The sequence below is a fragment of the Aegilops tauschii genome, chromosome 2 (genome assembly GCF_002575655.3).
Source record: "Aegilops tauschii subsp. strangulata cultivar AL8/78 chromosome 2, Aet v6.0, whole genome shotgun sequence".
In the NCBI taxonomy this organism is placed as follows: Eukaryota; Viridiplantae; Streptophyta; class Magnoliopsida; order Poales; family Poaceae; genus Aegilops; species Aegilops tauschii.
This window is the reverse complement of record NC_053036.3, coordinates 566,930,184-566,943,908: the sequence shown is the minus strand read 5'-3', so window position 1 is coordinate 566,943,908 and position 13,725 is coordinate 566,930,184. Positions and strand designations below refer to the sequence as shown.

Here is a 13,725-nt window from a genome sequence, read left to right as displayed (position 1 = left end):
AAGTTTTGGACACCCAACCATTTTGTCTATTGTGCATTAAATATGTCCTAGTATTTTCTAAAAATGTCGCGGTCTACTTTATCAACAAATATATGGTAGGTCCTTCATAAAAAAACCATTTTGAGCACTCAAAAATGGAAAATGATTTTTGTGTGCAATGCAAATGAAGACCACAAAATCATCATTGTTTGAAATCCTAAGATACACATATGTGCGCAATATTGGGTCATTTAAACATACAATATGAGGCTAATATGTTGTGTGTTTACCCGAAATAAGAGGGTAAAAAATATAAAAGAAACAAAAGAGAAAAACACAATCACATATGCTAGATTCTGATTGGTGGAACCATCTGTCACACAGATCGATGACATGGCATACATCCATCCATCCATTGCTACCAATCCAACAATCCATCCATCTGAAGAAACCCACCGCACCAAACCCTACCCAGATCACTCACCTCTCCTCCCTTCCTTCCTCCCGCCGCCTCCCTCTCTCTCTCCCCGATCCAGATCGACGCCGCCACCCCTCTCTAACCCTACCTTCCCGTCGCCGGCGGCGGCGCCCTCCTTCCCTCGCCCTCTCCTCCTCCCCTCCTCACGTGCATCTCCACCATGCCATGAATCCCGGTGACCCACCCCTGTCTCCACGCCCGCCTCGACAACCACCTCCGTCGCGCGTCCGAGTCCCATCCGTGTCTGCGCCGGCTCCGTCTCCTTTCATGGGAGGTGACCCGCACCCGGCCCCGCAGCAGGGGAGGGGCGGCGACGGCCTCGTGTAGATCCCATCGGGATCCCGTCCGCATCACGGCGCAGACGCTAAAGCCACGACGGCGGTCACCCTCCGCACACCACCGCGCCCTCCCCTCACCCTGGCCCCAGGTCGAGCAGTGCGAGGCGATGCTCCCATACCCTCGACGGCCGCAGCCTTGCCCACACCGATCTGGATCCGGGATGCGACCTCGATCTGGAGCCGTGATCCGGGATGCGCTCCTTCCTCCCTCTCTTCGTCAGGCCTGACCCGGCCGTCATCATCGCCTCTGAGACGGCTTGCGTGCTGGAGGCACGCGGGGCCCATGTCGTCATGACCGTCCGCAACCTCGCTGCGGCAGAGGCAGCGCGCCATGCCGTCCTTGCCGAGAACCCCGCCGCCAACCTCGACCTGATGGAGCTGGACCTCCCTGGACTCCACCTCCCTGGCCTCCGTCCGCAACTTCGCCGCGCCCACAGGGGCCTCCCACTCAACATCCTCATGTGCGTATGCCCTACCCTTTTCGTTCATTCATTTAGGTTCAGTTAGCTAGGGGCTATCAGCCATTAAATTCAGAGAAATCCCTGTCAAGCATGAGGTTCTCCTACATACCTACTACCATATGTTTGTACTGAATATATTGACATGGCATGACACTATGATGCAATAGAATGGCTAGCAGAAGCTTTCCCTTCTAAGGATGCCAGCAGTAGGAAGAATCATTGTAGTTAGTGGCCATAATTTCTATTTTATGGTCCTGAACTTTGTTGTTACCTGTTTATTTTCTTGGGTTTAAACAATGCATTGATCTCTTAGCCACCAATATATCATTCCATAAGCTGTAATCAATAGTTTCCAAATGGAATGGTACCTTTCTTCGATTTGAAACCTCCAAATCAAGGGCTTTCCTTGAAACATATTCAGAGTGGTGTAAGTGATTTAGCTTTTGAACAAAAAAAATTACAAGGTTCTGGTTGCTTTGATAGTACACTGTATGTTCTACATTATATTTCCATATCTATATAATTTAGTTTGAGAAAGTAACTTAGGATGTGTATCCCTTTTTATAATTCCTCTACACTACTCAATTGATATCTGCCTCTAATTATTATAGTGACATCACTTGTAGAACGGAATTATGTACTTGAAATCCCTTGCATCCATCTCATTACACTAGCTAATATATTCCAACAGAATGAATCAACTACTCTCATGGTCTATCCCATCCCATCTAGTATTATTTACCGTCTATCAGTCTGTATGTATTTACTCTGAACAAAATTCAGTCTACACATCTGCATCTGCATTGCACAAGTACAGATACATCCGCCCCTGCTATTTTCTTGTTATACATTACATAGATGCATACATACGCCAAGCTATTTCTGTGTCTGTTCGTCTGACCTCTCAAGGATGCATATCTCTTTCGTATTTACTAAATTTTGTAACAATTTCGTTTTCCTCATACTTATAGGATGTTGCGCTTGCTACTCACATGTTTTCTGATGCCGCAACAAAGGACTATATGTGGTTTCTTCAGTGGGGTGTCTTTGTCGCTCCTCATGTTCAATAACGTTTCAGCATTGGACCTGCTAGTCACCCAAGCCAAGCCTCGCATCGCTTCAACAAAGCGATACTTCTTCCAATCCACCCCTGCTTCGACTATGCTTTGTTTTTCATCTTCTTTTATTTAAGCTAAGAAAGATTTTGAGTTTGCATCCATCTCATTACACTAGCACAATATATTAGTTAAGGAAACTCTACTACATACCTACAAAATTACATGATGAATGGGAACCCATCATTAAAGTCAAGATTAAAAATTATGAGTGTTTTGTTTTATGTGACTTGGGTGCTAGCGTTTCTACAATTCCGAAATCTTTACGTGATGTGCTTGGTCTTACCGATATTGAAGAATGTTCTTTAAATTTTCATTTGGCGGATTCTATTATTAAAAAGCCTATGGAAAGAATTAATGATGTTATTATTCTTGAAAATAGGAATTATGTGCCCATAGATTTTATGTGCGGGCAGCTACGCTACTACTACGGCGCTACAACTAACTGTTAGTAGTAGCGCGGTCCGTACCTGCGACTACTATTGACTATATCAGCAGTGCTTTTTCAGAACGCGCTACTATTAATTAGCTATAGCAATTTCCTAGCCCCACACTACTGCTATATCTTTCATCATTTCCCCCTGGCTTCCTACCCCGTTTCAGCTTCAATAAATTGCAATTTCCAGATACTAGGTACTACTAGATATCAATTTCATAAAGCATTATAGGTACTAGGTAGTACTCCCTCGGTTTCAAATTACTCGTTGTGGTTTTAGTTCAAATTTGAACTAAAACCACGATGAGTAATTTGGAACGGAGGGAGTGCTAGATAACAATTTCATATATACTCAACATGCAGCCTCAAGCAGTACTAGGTGATATCGACGACGATCATCATATGTAGTTCTAGATGATATCGAAGACAATCATCATATGTAGTTCTACATGATATCGACGACGATCATCATATGTAGTTCTAGATGATATAGCCACACACATATATGTAGTTCTAGATGATATCGATGACGATCATCATCCTCAAGCCTGGGCGGTGGGTGTTCCTGATAGTAATTAGGATGACCTGTCCAACACGAAGATTCTTGCCAACGAGGAATCTCTTCCACCCAACTGAGTTTAAGTGTGTGTGACCGTCTGTGTCCATGCGGTAAGTACAGGTGGTGACGGAGCCCCTTGCGGTAAGGCGTAGTCCAGCTGAGCCTTCTTCATCAGGCTCGATACCACAACTCACAGATAGGTTTTTTGGCAATTTCTGAACAAGAAAAACATATCAATTAATAAATAGCCTTGCACATACTCTTGTAAATATATTTCTATTAAGTATAGATTTCTACACTATCAAAAGACACAGTACTACACATTTGTACTAATTAAGCATTAATTCTACTAATAAGTATATATGGATTATCTACACTATTAATAGTTTCTTGGATTCTACACTAATAAGCATGTGATCAGACTCTACACTAAAGCATATCATCGACTAGATTCCACACAACATATCATTGGACTCTACACTGAGCATATCATCGGATTCACTAAGCATATCATTGGATAATTTGCATTTGTAAGTATAACAATAAAGCATATATATATATATATATATATATATATATATATATATATATATATATATCATCAAATGTGACATATTGCGTCCTTTCTCGACCTCCATAGTGTACGGCCCCCAGGAGCCTCAAATGCCACAGTGTCTCCTGTCAGCTTGTTGAATTTCAACCTCACATTGCATGGGACGATCTGTGTAAAAAAAACAAAATGACACAATGCAGTAATGCCAACACTAAAAATAAAATAGTTGTTACATTTCATCTAATTTCTTACCGCCGCATGAAGAAAACTCGGCTGGAATTTCAACCTCACATTGCATGGGACGATCTGTGTAAAAAAAGCAAAATGACACAATGCAGTAATGCCAACACTAAAAATAAAATAGTTGTTACATTTCATCTAATTTCTTACCGCCGCACGAAGAAAACTCGGCTGGAAGTAGATGCCGAACAGCTTGCCAGTTGCAAGGCTGCTGGCGCACCTTGACTTGCACAGTCAACATGGTGGTGGTGGTGGTGGCGCCATTTTCCTAAAGCAATATGAGCAAAGGATTAACGATCCACTTCACAGGAAAGAAAAATAGTAGCATGTGATATTTTTGGTTCTTCTTCAGCTATATTTTCATACTGGAACCCGATCCCAAAAAGTAAACAACAAGCTCTCAATTAACTTACTAACACCTTCTACAATAGAACCAACAGCTAGCAGGCAAATGCGAAATCAGCCAACAAGTTCTCAATTAGCTTACTAACACCTTCTAGAATATCTCTAGATGAAGAGATTCTTCCGCGAGAAGCAATTTGATGGACAATTATAATCCTAAGATCTAGTAACATACAAGACGACAAGGTATCACCTACGAAAGCATTTCAGTGGCACCTATTGCTGAAAAAACTATTTGGCCCCTACCAAAGGTATAATCCTAAGATTTGTAATAAGTTATCTACCAAATCAAGGTACCACCTACCAAGACACATTTCATCTAATTTGTCCCCTATTGCCTAAGATAACTGATTAAAAAAACAAGTGGCAAATTTAATTGGGATTAACTTAGCACTTGCAAACTAAGTACTTGTATCAAAACCAATATCTAGTAGATCACGGTACCACCTACCAAAGCATTTCAACTAAATTGGCACCTACATTTTGCAAAAAATAACTTACTACAGAAAAACAAAAGCATCTAATTATCCATATGAAATTCGTAAGCCCTCGCTGCATCTAGGTAGGGCAGCCCTCGGGGGTGTTGTCGAGGAGGGGGGATGGCATGGTGACCTTGGTTGGGGGTGCTAACGAGGGAAAGGCCGGTGACTTTCCTACGAGAGGGGCGACGACAGTGGCCGGCGAGGGGATCGAGGGCGGTCGGCCAAAGGCGCCCGGCCAGAGCTCGCGGGCAGCGACAGAGTGGGTGGCGAGAGGGTGGAGGAGCAGCGGAGGGGCGGCGAGAGGGGGGAGGAGCATTACCTGCGGCGGCGGTGGCAGAGGAGAAACCCTAACCGCAGCTGTCGGCGTCGGGCGGAGGGGGACGATTGAGAGATGAGCGTGCGGGGGGCCGGGCCGCGTGTTTTGTTTTGCTTTAGCAGTAGCGCGGGTACAGGGAGCGCGCTACTGCTAAGCCCAATATCAGTAGCGCTTTGTCCTGAAAAAACACTACTGCTAAGTCTAAGCATGTAAAAACATCAAAAATATACATTGGTCATCATTGATCTTTTTGTGTAGAATCTAAATAGTCAACATGAATCCTCACCGTACCTGTATAGGCACAGGTGAAGATTCATATTGCAGCCACAAATCCTACACATATAGTTCAATGAAGACCAAGTGCTCGACATAGTTTGAGAAGTAACATATTTAAGGTGGTAAACACCTTGTTCGCTTAACAGTATGGGACTAAACTTAATTAGTTGCAAGGGGGTGATACTTAGCAGCAGTGAGTTTTGAAGAAAAACGCTGCTACTAAGTACTTTAGCAGTAGCGCGTCCAGGAGAAGGACGCTACTACTATATCTAGCCTGGAGGCAATGCCGTGGAAATTATAGTAGTAGCGCTTGTTTCACCTAGAGCGCTACTGCTACTGGGCTATTAGTAGCGCGGTTTCCTGAAGCTCGCTACTGCTAATTAGCAGTAGCATTTGCTTTTAAACCACGCTGCCGCGAAGATTCTGTGTATAAGGTTTTCCCTAGTAGTGTACGTACTATTGGTGCCGTGATTGATATGAAAGAAGGTAATATTAAATTTCAATTTCCATTAAGGAAGGGTATGGAACACTTCCCTAGAATAAGAATTAAGCCATCATATTAATCGATCATGAGGGCATCTTATGGACTAGAACTAAAGATGACAATACTTAGATCTTTGCATTATGCCTAGCTAGGGGCGTAAAACGATAGCGCTTGTTGGGAGCCAACCCAATGAATAAATTTATTTTTATCTTTTTATTTCTGTTCTTGAGTGTTTGCAAAATTATTCCACTGTTATGATTGTGTTTTTTATGTTTTAATTAGTGTTTGTGCCAAGTAAAGCCTTTGGGATCACGTTGGGTGATAGTTGATTTGATCTTGTTGAAAAACAGAAACTTTTTTGTCCAGTAAAACAATTTTTGAAATTCACAGAAGAGTTATAAAATTCTGAATTCTTGCATGAGATTGGTATACAAATTGCTTACATTGTCCTAATTTCCTAGAATTTTTGGATTACAGAAGTATTCGGAGTTTTCAGATTACTACAGACTGTTCTGTTTCTGACAGATTCTATTTTCTTTGCGTTGTGTGCTTATTTCGAGGAATCTATGGTTTGTATTGGAGGGTATAAGCTATAGTAAAGTTGCAATACAGTAGATATAATGCAAAAATAAAATATGAATGGGTTTGCAACAGTACTAAGAGTAGTGATTTGCTTTGCTATACTAACGGATCTCACAAAGGTTTTATTGAGTTTTGTGTGATTGAAGTTTACAAGTTTTGGGTAAGATCGCGATAGATGAACGAATAAGGAGTAAGAAGAGCCTAAGCTTGGGGATTTACATGTCATGCCAAGCAATTATCTATAAGAGAAGAAAGCAACTAAGCTTGGGGATGCCTGAGTGGCATCCGCTCTTTCTTCTAACGACCACCGGTATTTCACTTGGAGCTATATTTTTATTCATCACATATCATGAGTTTTGCTTGGAGCATCTTGTACGATATGAGTCTTTGCTTGTTTTGCTTTTTATTTTGTGTCATCTACCCTTGCTGGACACATCTATTTGAGAGAGCCAAAATTATTCTATGATTTGTTAGAATTGCTCTCTGTGCTTCACTTAAATCTTTTCAGCTATGGAATTGCTCTAGTGCTTCACTTATATCTTTTTGAGCATGGTGTACTTTAGTATTTTTGAAGAAATTCTCTCGTGCTTCACTTAGATTTATTTGAGAGTTAGTAAATATTTTAAGAAATTCTCTCATGCTTCACTTAAATTATTTTGAGAGAAGATTTTTTATGCTCATGTTCTTCACTTAGATTTGTTTGAGCTATCAAAAGCAACATATGAAATTAGTCCCAAAGTGATAGATATTCAAGAAGGATATAATAAAAACTTTCATGAAGATCTTTGGACAAAATAAACTTGATTCTTTGTAATAGTTTTGCGATATGATGATATAATATGTGAGTCATGTTGATGAGTAGTTATGCTTTAGTATGAATATTGATGTTAAGGTTTGTGATTCCCTATGCAAGTACGAAAGTCAGTAGTTATGCAATGAAATTACATCCTACTTATGGTGCATTATTCGGTGTTAGTTATGCTTAATGCTCGCTTATGAGATTTTTTGTTTCTTGTTTGGATGCTTCTCAATCTTTTGCTAGCCTTCACTTGCACTAATTATGATTACTACTCGTGCATCCAAAATCCTTAAACCAGTTTTACCATATGAGTCCACTATACCTACCTATATGCAGTATTCTTTTGCCGTTCTAAGAAAATTTGTATGTGCCATATCTAATCTTCAAAATAAATTTCCTTTTTGTGTGCTCGTACCGCTGATGAAATGGTAGGGGATGGCTGATATTTTTCCATGCTAGATGCGTTATTTTCAAGATGAGTGTTTATTCACTTGTCATTGCACGAGAGTACGACAATGGTATTAGGGATGCCCAGTCCCGAAATGAAAAATGAATTTACTTTATGTTGTCAAATAATAAATTCCTTAGTAAGTGTTGGTATGGACGGCACTCGTGGATTCGGTTAGCCGTGGAATGTGAAAGTATGGTGGAAAAAGGAATAAACTTTATTTTCTGTTTGGGAACCGCCTATAATATAGCTAGCATGGAAAGTATTGGGAACTACTCGATCGTTTTCGTTGACAGTAAAAGCATGTCACCCAAAATGTTTTTATGTCTATCTTATTCGATTTGAGCTCTGGCACCTCTACAAATCCCTACTTCCCTCTTCGAAGGGCCTTTCTATTTTACTTTATGCAAAAAAAAATTACTTGAGTCTCCATATTCTCTTATAAAGCACCAACTAAGGGGCACTATGATCGTACTTGAACATTGGGTGTAGCTAATATGTGAGTGTGTTTCATGAATGGATCAATGAGTGAGCATAATGGGCTAGGGATAACTTGCTTTAGTGTTGATATTTTGAAGGACATGGTTGCTTGTTGATATGCTTGAGTATTGGAATCTTCATGTCAAAACTAGACTATTGCTTTGAATCATATAAAAGTCCAAATGTCCATGCTACAAAGAAAAGAATATGTGATAAACATGTTAGGTAGCATTCCACATCAAAAATTCTGTTTTTATCATTTACCTACTCAAGGACGAGCAAGAATTAAGCATGGGGATGCTGATACGTCCCCAACGTATCTATAGTTTTTATTGTTCCATGCTGTTATATTATCAACCTTGGATGTTTTACAATCATTTTATAGCAACTTTATATTATTTTTTGGGACTAACCTATTGACATAGTGAACAGTGCCAGTTGTTGTTTTTTGCTTGTTTTTTACTTCGCAGAAAATCAATACCAAACGGAGTCCAAACGCAGCAAAACTTTTTGGAGAATTTTTCTGGGCCAGAAGACACATGATGGGCCAAAGAAGTACCAGAGGGTTGCCCCGAGGTGGGCACAACCCACCTGGGCGCACCTCGGTGACCTCCCGCACCGCCTCTTTGCTCTATAAATACCCCAATATTCCAAAAACCCTAGGGGAGTCGATGAAACACAGTTCCAGCTACCGCAAGTTTCAGAAACCATAGATCCAATCTAGACACCATCACGGAGGGGTTCATCATCCTCATTGGTGCCTCTCTAATGATGCGTGAGTAGTTCATTGCAGACCTACGGGTCCGTAGTTAGTAGCTAGATGGCTTCCTCTCTCTCTCTCTCTCTCTCTCTCTCTCTCTCTTGATTCTCAATACAATGGTCTCTTGGAGATCTACTTGATGTAACTCTTTTTGCGGTGTGTTTGTCGGGATCCGATGAACTTTGAGTTTATGATCAGATCTATTTTTATCCATGAAAGTTATTTGAGTTTTGATCTCTTATATGCATGATTACTTATAGCCTCGTATTTCTTCTTCGAATCTTTGGTTTAGTTAGGCCAACTAGATCGATTTTTCTTGCCATAGGAAGAGGTGCTTTGTGATGGGTTCGATCTTACGGTCCTCAATCCCAGTGACAGAAGGGGAAATGACACGTATGTATCGTTGCTATTAAGGATAACAAGATGGGGTCTATTCCTACATGAATAGATCTTGTCTACATCATGTCATCGTTCTTATTACATTACTCCGTTTCTCCATGAACTTAATACACTAGATGCATGATGGATAGCAGTCGATGTGTGGACTAATAGTAGTAGATGCAGTTAGGAGTCGGTCTACTAATCTTGGACGTGATGCCTATATAATGATCATTGCCTGTATATTGTCATAATTATTTGAAGTTCTATCAATTGCCCAACAGTAATTTGTTTACCCGCCGTATGCTATTTTTCTAGAGAGAAGCCACTAGTGAAATCTACGGCCCCCAGGTCTCTTATTTATCATATCTGCCTTCGAGATTTATTTTTATTTGATTTATTTTCAGATCTATTAATCCAAAAACCCAAAAATACCTTGCTGCAATTTTTGTGTTATTTATTTTATCTCGCGTTCCCGCGAGATCTATTTATCCAATATACTACAATTTTATCCGGGAGGGATCGACAACCCCACTTTTTCGTCGGGTTGCAAGTATTTGTTCTTTCTGTGCAGGTACCGTTCACGTAGTGTTGCGTGGTTCTCCTACTGGATCAATAACCTTGGTCTCATCATCGAGGGTAATACCTCCGTAGCTGTGCTGCATCATCCCTTCCTCTTTGGGGAAATGCCGACGCAATTCAAGCCGCATCACTCCCAAAAGCATTATTATGTATAAAAACATTATTAATAATAGTAGGAAATCATGATGCAAAATGGACGTATCGTACGACGACGACCATTGGAGGTTATTGTTTAAATTGGGGTTTTCAAACACCGGCAAGTGGACAACCATCTCCACACGGTGATGCCATGGCGGTGTGGCACCCACCACCGACGTCCTCCTATGTGCACCACAATGCTCGTCGCGTGCTCCGGTGGACCGTGCTACAATTGCCACCCATTTCTTCTACAACGAACGAGCGGCCGTGCTGCAAAGCTATGGCAAGGAGAGACATGGCCACCGGCGTGACATGCTGCAACCTGGATGGGGGAGCTGCAACCGTGGACAGGTGGAGCTGCAACGCAACCCCCTAATGACAGGGATGCTAGAACCGTATTTACAAAATGCTGGAATGGTGTTTTCCAGATGTTGGAACCGTGACGACTGGCCTGCCGGTGTGCTGCAGCCGCACTTGCTAGATGCTGGAACCGTGTTTCGCAGATGTTGGAACCACGGTGACCACAACCGCTAGATGTTGTGACCATGGTGACCACAACAACTAGTTGCAACCAAAGGCGCCAGATGACACAAGCAACACACGTTGAGATGGAACCATGGAACCGAAGGCTCCAAATGCTACAACCTCCATAAGATTTGCTGGGGCCGTATCGATCTTTTGCCGGAACCATGGTTGCAGGTGCTACGTACCCGGGGAGGGGGAGACGACGCAATGCGACCGGTGCGGCGGTGACAGCGACGACGAGGGGCCGAGCGGTGACAGTGGCGACAACGGCAGCGGGCGAAGAGGTGAGGAGGTGTGGGGATGCGCTAGAGATGCGTGCAGGAAGTGAGTTGACCACGGAAAGGTGCGGAGAGTTCTCGGGCGTGAGGAAAAGGACGACCAAATCCACAATCCGTTTTTCATGCAAGGGTGATCCTATGGTCTGGGGGTTCTGCGTGGGGCCAGACTTAATGGCCCGCAGGCGACCAGCCGAATGTTTGGGCTGGCTGACCGGCGCCTGTCACTGGCCATTCAGTTTCCTTCTTTTGTATGATCCACGTGTCATTGTGAAAACAAGATAAGCTCCTCACTAAAACTATCTGGCCAAATATTTATTTATTTATTTATTTATTCTTGTTCTCGAGTTCACATTATATTCCGAACAACCTAATCATCTACTCCCTCCTTTCCAATTTGTTTGGCGTTTCTCAATAATCTCAACAACTAAGGCACATGCCGAGTGGGGGAGTAGTTTGCACATGAACTGGAAAGGTGGGAGTGCATCATTGTTTACGGGGTGTGGAAGCATGTTAGAGCATCTATAGCCGGATGATAAGTGATATTTTTACACTCATTTCAACATTGTTTAAACCAAGGTATTTCATCGAAAGAGAGATATTTGCTCCGATATTGCCACTAATGACTAATGAATGCAAACGATTTCAAAACTCCTCTCTTTAATATTTTTTCCACGGGAAATGGGCTAAAAGGTGAAGAAATCACGTGGGAGAAAGGAAAGGAAGGAAAATGAAGAAGAAATAAGTCACTAGGAGGCGTTAGAAGGCCGCTAGACCAAAAGACGGCGTTACATGCGACTGCACCCACTCGCTTGAGCGGTCGTTTAGCATGGAAATCGAGGCAGGTTGTCCACCTGAACAACTTTTATTAAGGGGACCCCATCGAAATGTCAGCAGAACGAGGAGAAAGGGAGCGTCGAGCACAGCCACAACATATTCATCATCATCTTCATGCACAAACCCTAGCCGCCGCCATTTTCACCTTCATTGCTATCTCCACCAGCATAGCCCTCTCTTATCTAGTTCATACTTATAATCGTGCATCACACAAGGCATCCATTGTAAGACATATTGCAATCAATCAATCTCAAGATGTGTTTTTCAATGATTTCTTCTCGCGGTCTATTATCCATGTGTGAGTAGTTCGGTAAGGTATGGGGTGGGGCATGAGCCTTCCAACCTCGGGTTTTGGTGAAGGGATCAATGGAAGTCTTTGACACAACATCTCTTATGTGCGAAATAAAATTGTTTCGTGAAGTATCTCTTGTCTTGTCCGAGATCTTCATCCCTGCAGGTACCAAGGATCATGGAGATCAAGCACCGGTGAAGCTAGGAGCAAGGGGACCATGAAGTGTTATACCGGACACTGGTGACAGCAAGGTTTAGTAGGGTAACATGGATCATATCCTTGGGGATTCATGAGATGTGGTTATTAAACGCCCAAAGCTTTTGTCTTATGTTATTATCTTAATTATTGGGGCAACCCCGCGAGACGGATAGGGCCTTCAGTAGGACAACTGATTCTTGATGCAGGACTCGAGCTGGTCAAGATGTAATTTGGACACATCCCCCACTTCGATACGAAGCAAGCACCTCTTGATGGGTGACTTCCCGAGCACAAATTAATATCATTTTTAGCCCAACACCAATACATGGCTGTAAGCATTAAGACCTCATCCCCGTACCTTCTTTTTGTTATAAGTGTTTGAATCACTATTTGCTTTCTAATCTGGTCAAAAACTGTAACACTTTAGCAAAAGCTTGCTAGAGACCATCGCTTCAATGGAGTCTTCCTCTCGTGGGTTCGATACCCAGGGTCACCTCTGGGAAAATAGGTGCGTGATACCCTTTCTTGTTCCAATACTGGATCAATAAAAAAGAGATATCAAGCCCTTTTCTGGCGCCGTTGCCGGGGAGGAGTTTAGTATTCTTAGTCTTTGTGTTTAGAGTTTTTTTAAAGTTAATTTTCTGTTTTTATTTATACATTTTCAGTTTTATTTTAAGTTTTATTTTGTTGCAAATCTTGTTAGTTGAAAAATCCAAAAAGTTACTATGGCTCGTAATCTTGGAAGTTTTGCTACTCCTATCAACAATTTCATGCGTGAACCAATAGCACAACCTGATGTTGCAACTGCAGAATACGAGATTAAACCGAACCTAGTTTCCATGGTTCAAGAGGACCAATTTGGAGGCTATGCTTTTGAAGATGCAGGTATGCATTTACATAATTTTACTGAATTGTGCAACATGACACACATAAAGGATTATAATCAAAATGCTCTGAAACTTCGCTTATTTCTTTTCTCTTTGAGAGGAAAAGCTAAGGAATGGCTTTATTACTTCTTGGGATACTTATTGTAGTAAATTTTTATCGAAGTATTGTCCACCTGCAAAAAATATGCAATTACGTTCTCGGCTTACAGGTTCCAAGTAAGAGGAACGTGAGCAACTAGTGCTTGCATGGGATAGAATGAAAGGAGCTAAAAGAAACTGCCCCAATCATGAAATGGAGGAGTGGTTAATCCTTCATATGTTTTATGATGCCTCAAATGATATCAAACATCCAAGATCAAGTAATTTCCACATCCATGCCATAACCATGACACTTCAGCTTATAGTTTTTATGGCGAGAACCATCT

General features: G+C 41.9%; 1 non-coding gene across 1 annotated transcript; it reads left to right on the top strand.

Annotated features, from left to right (window-relative positions):
* The first annotated feature begins 433 nt into the window (after positions 1–433).
* LOC109743985 (uncharacterized) lies at positions 434–2,595 on the top strand. Its single transcript, XR_012203314.1, has 2 exons — positions 434–1,256; positions 2,228–2,595. It is a non-coding gene; the product is annotated as an uncharacterized protein (transcript).
* Positions 2,596–13,725: the final 11,130 nt, after the last annotated feature.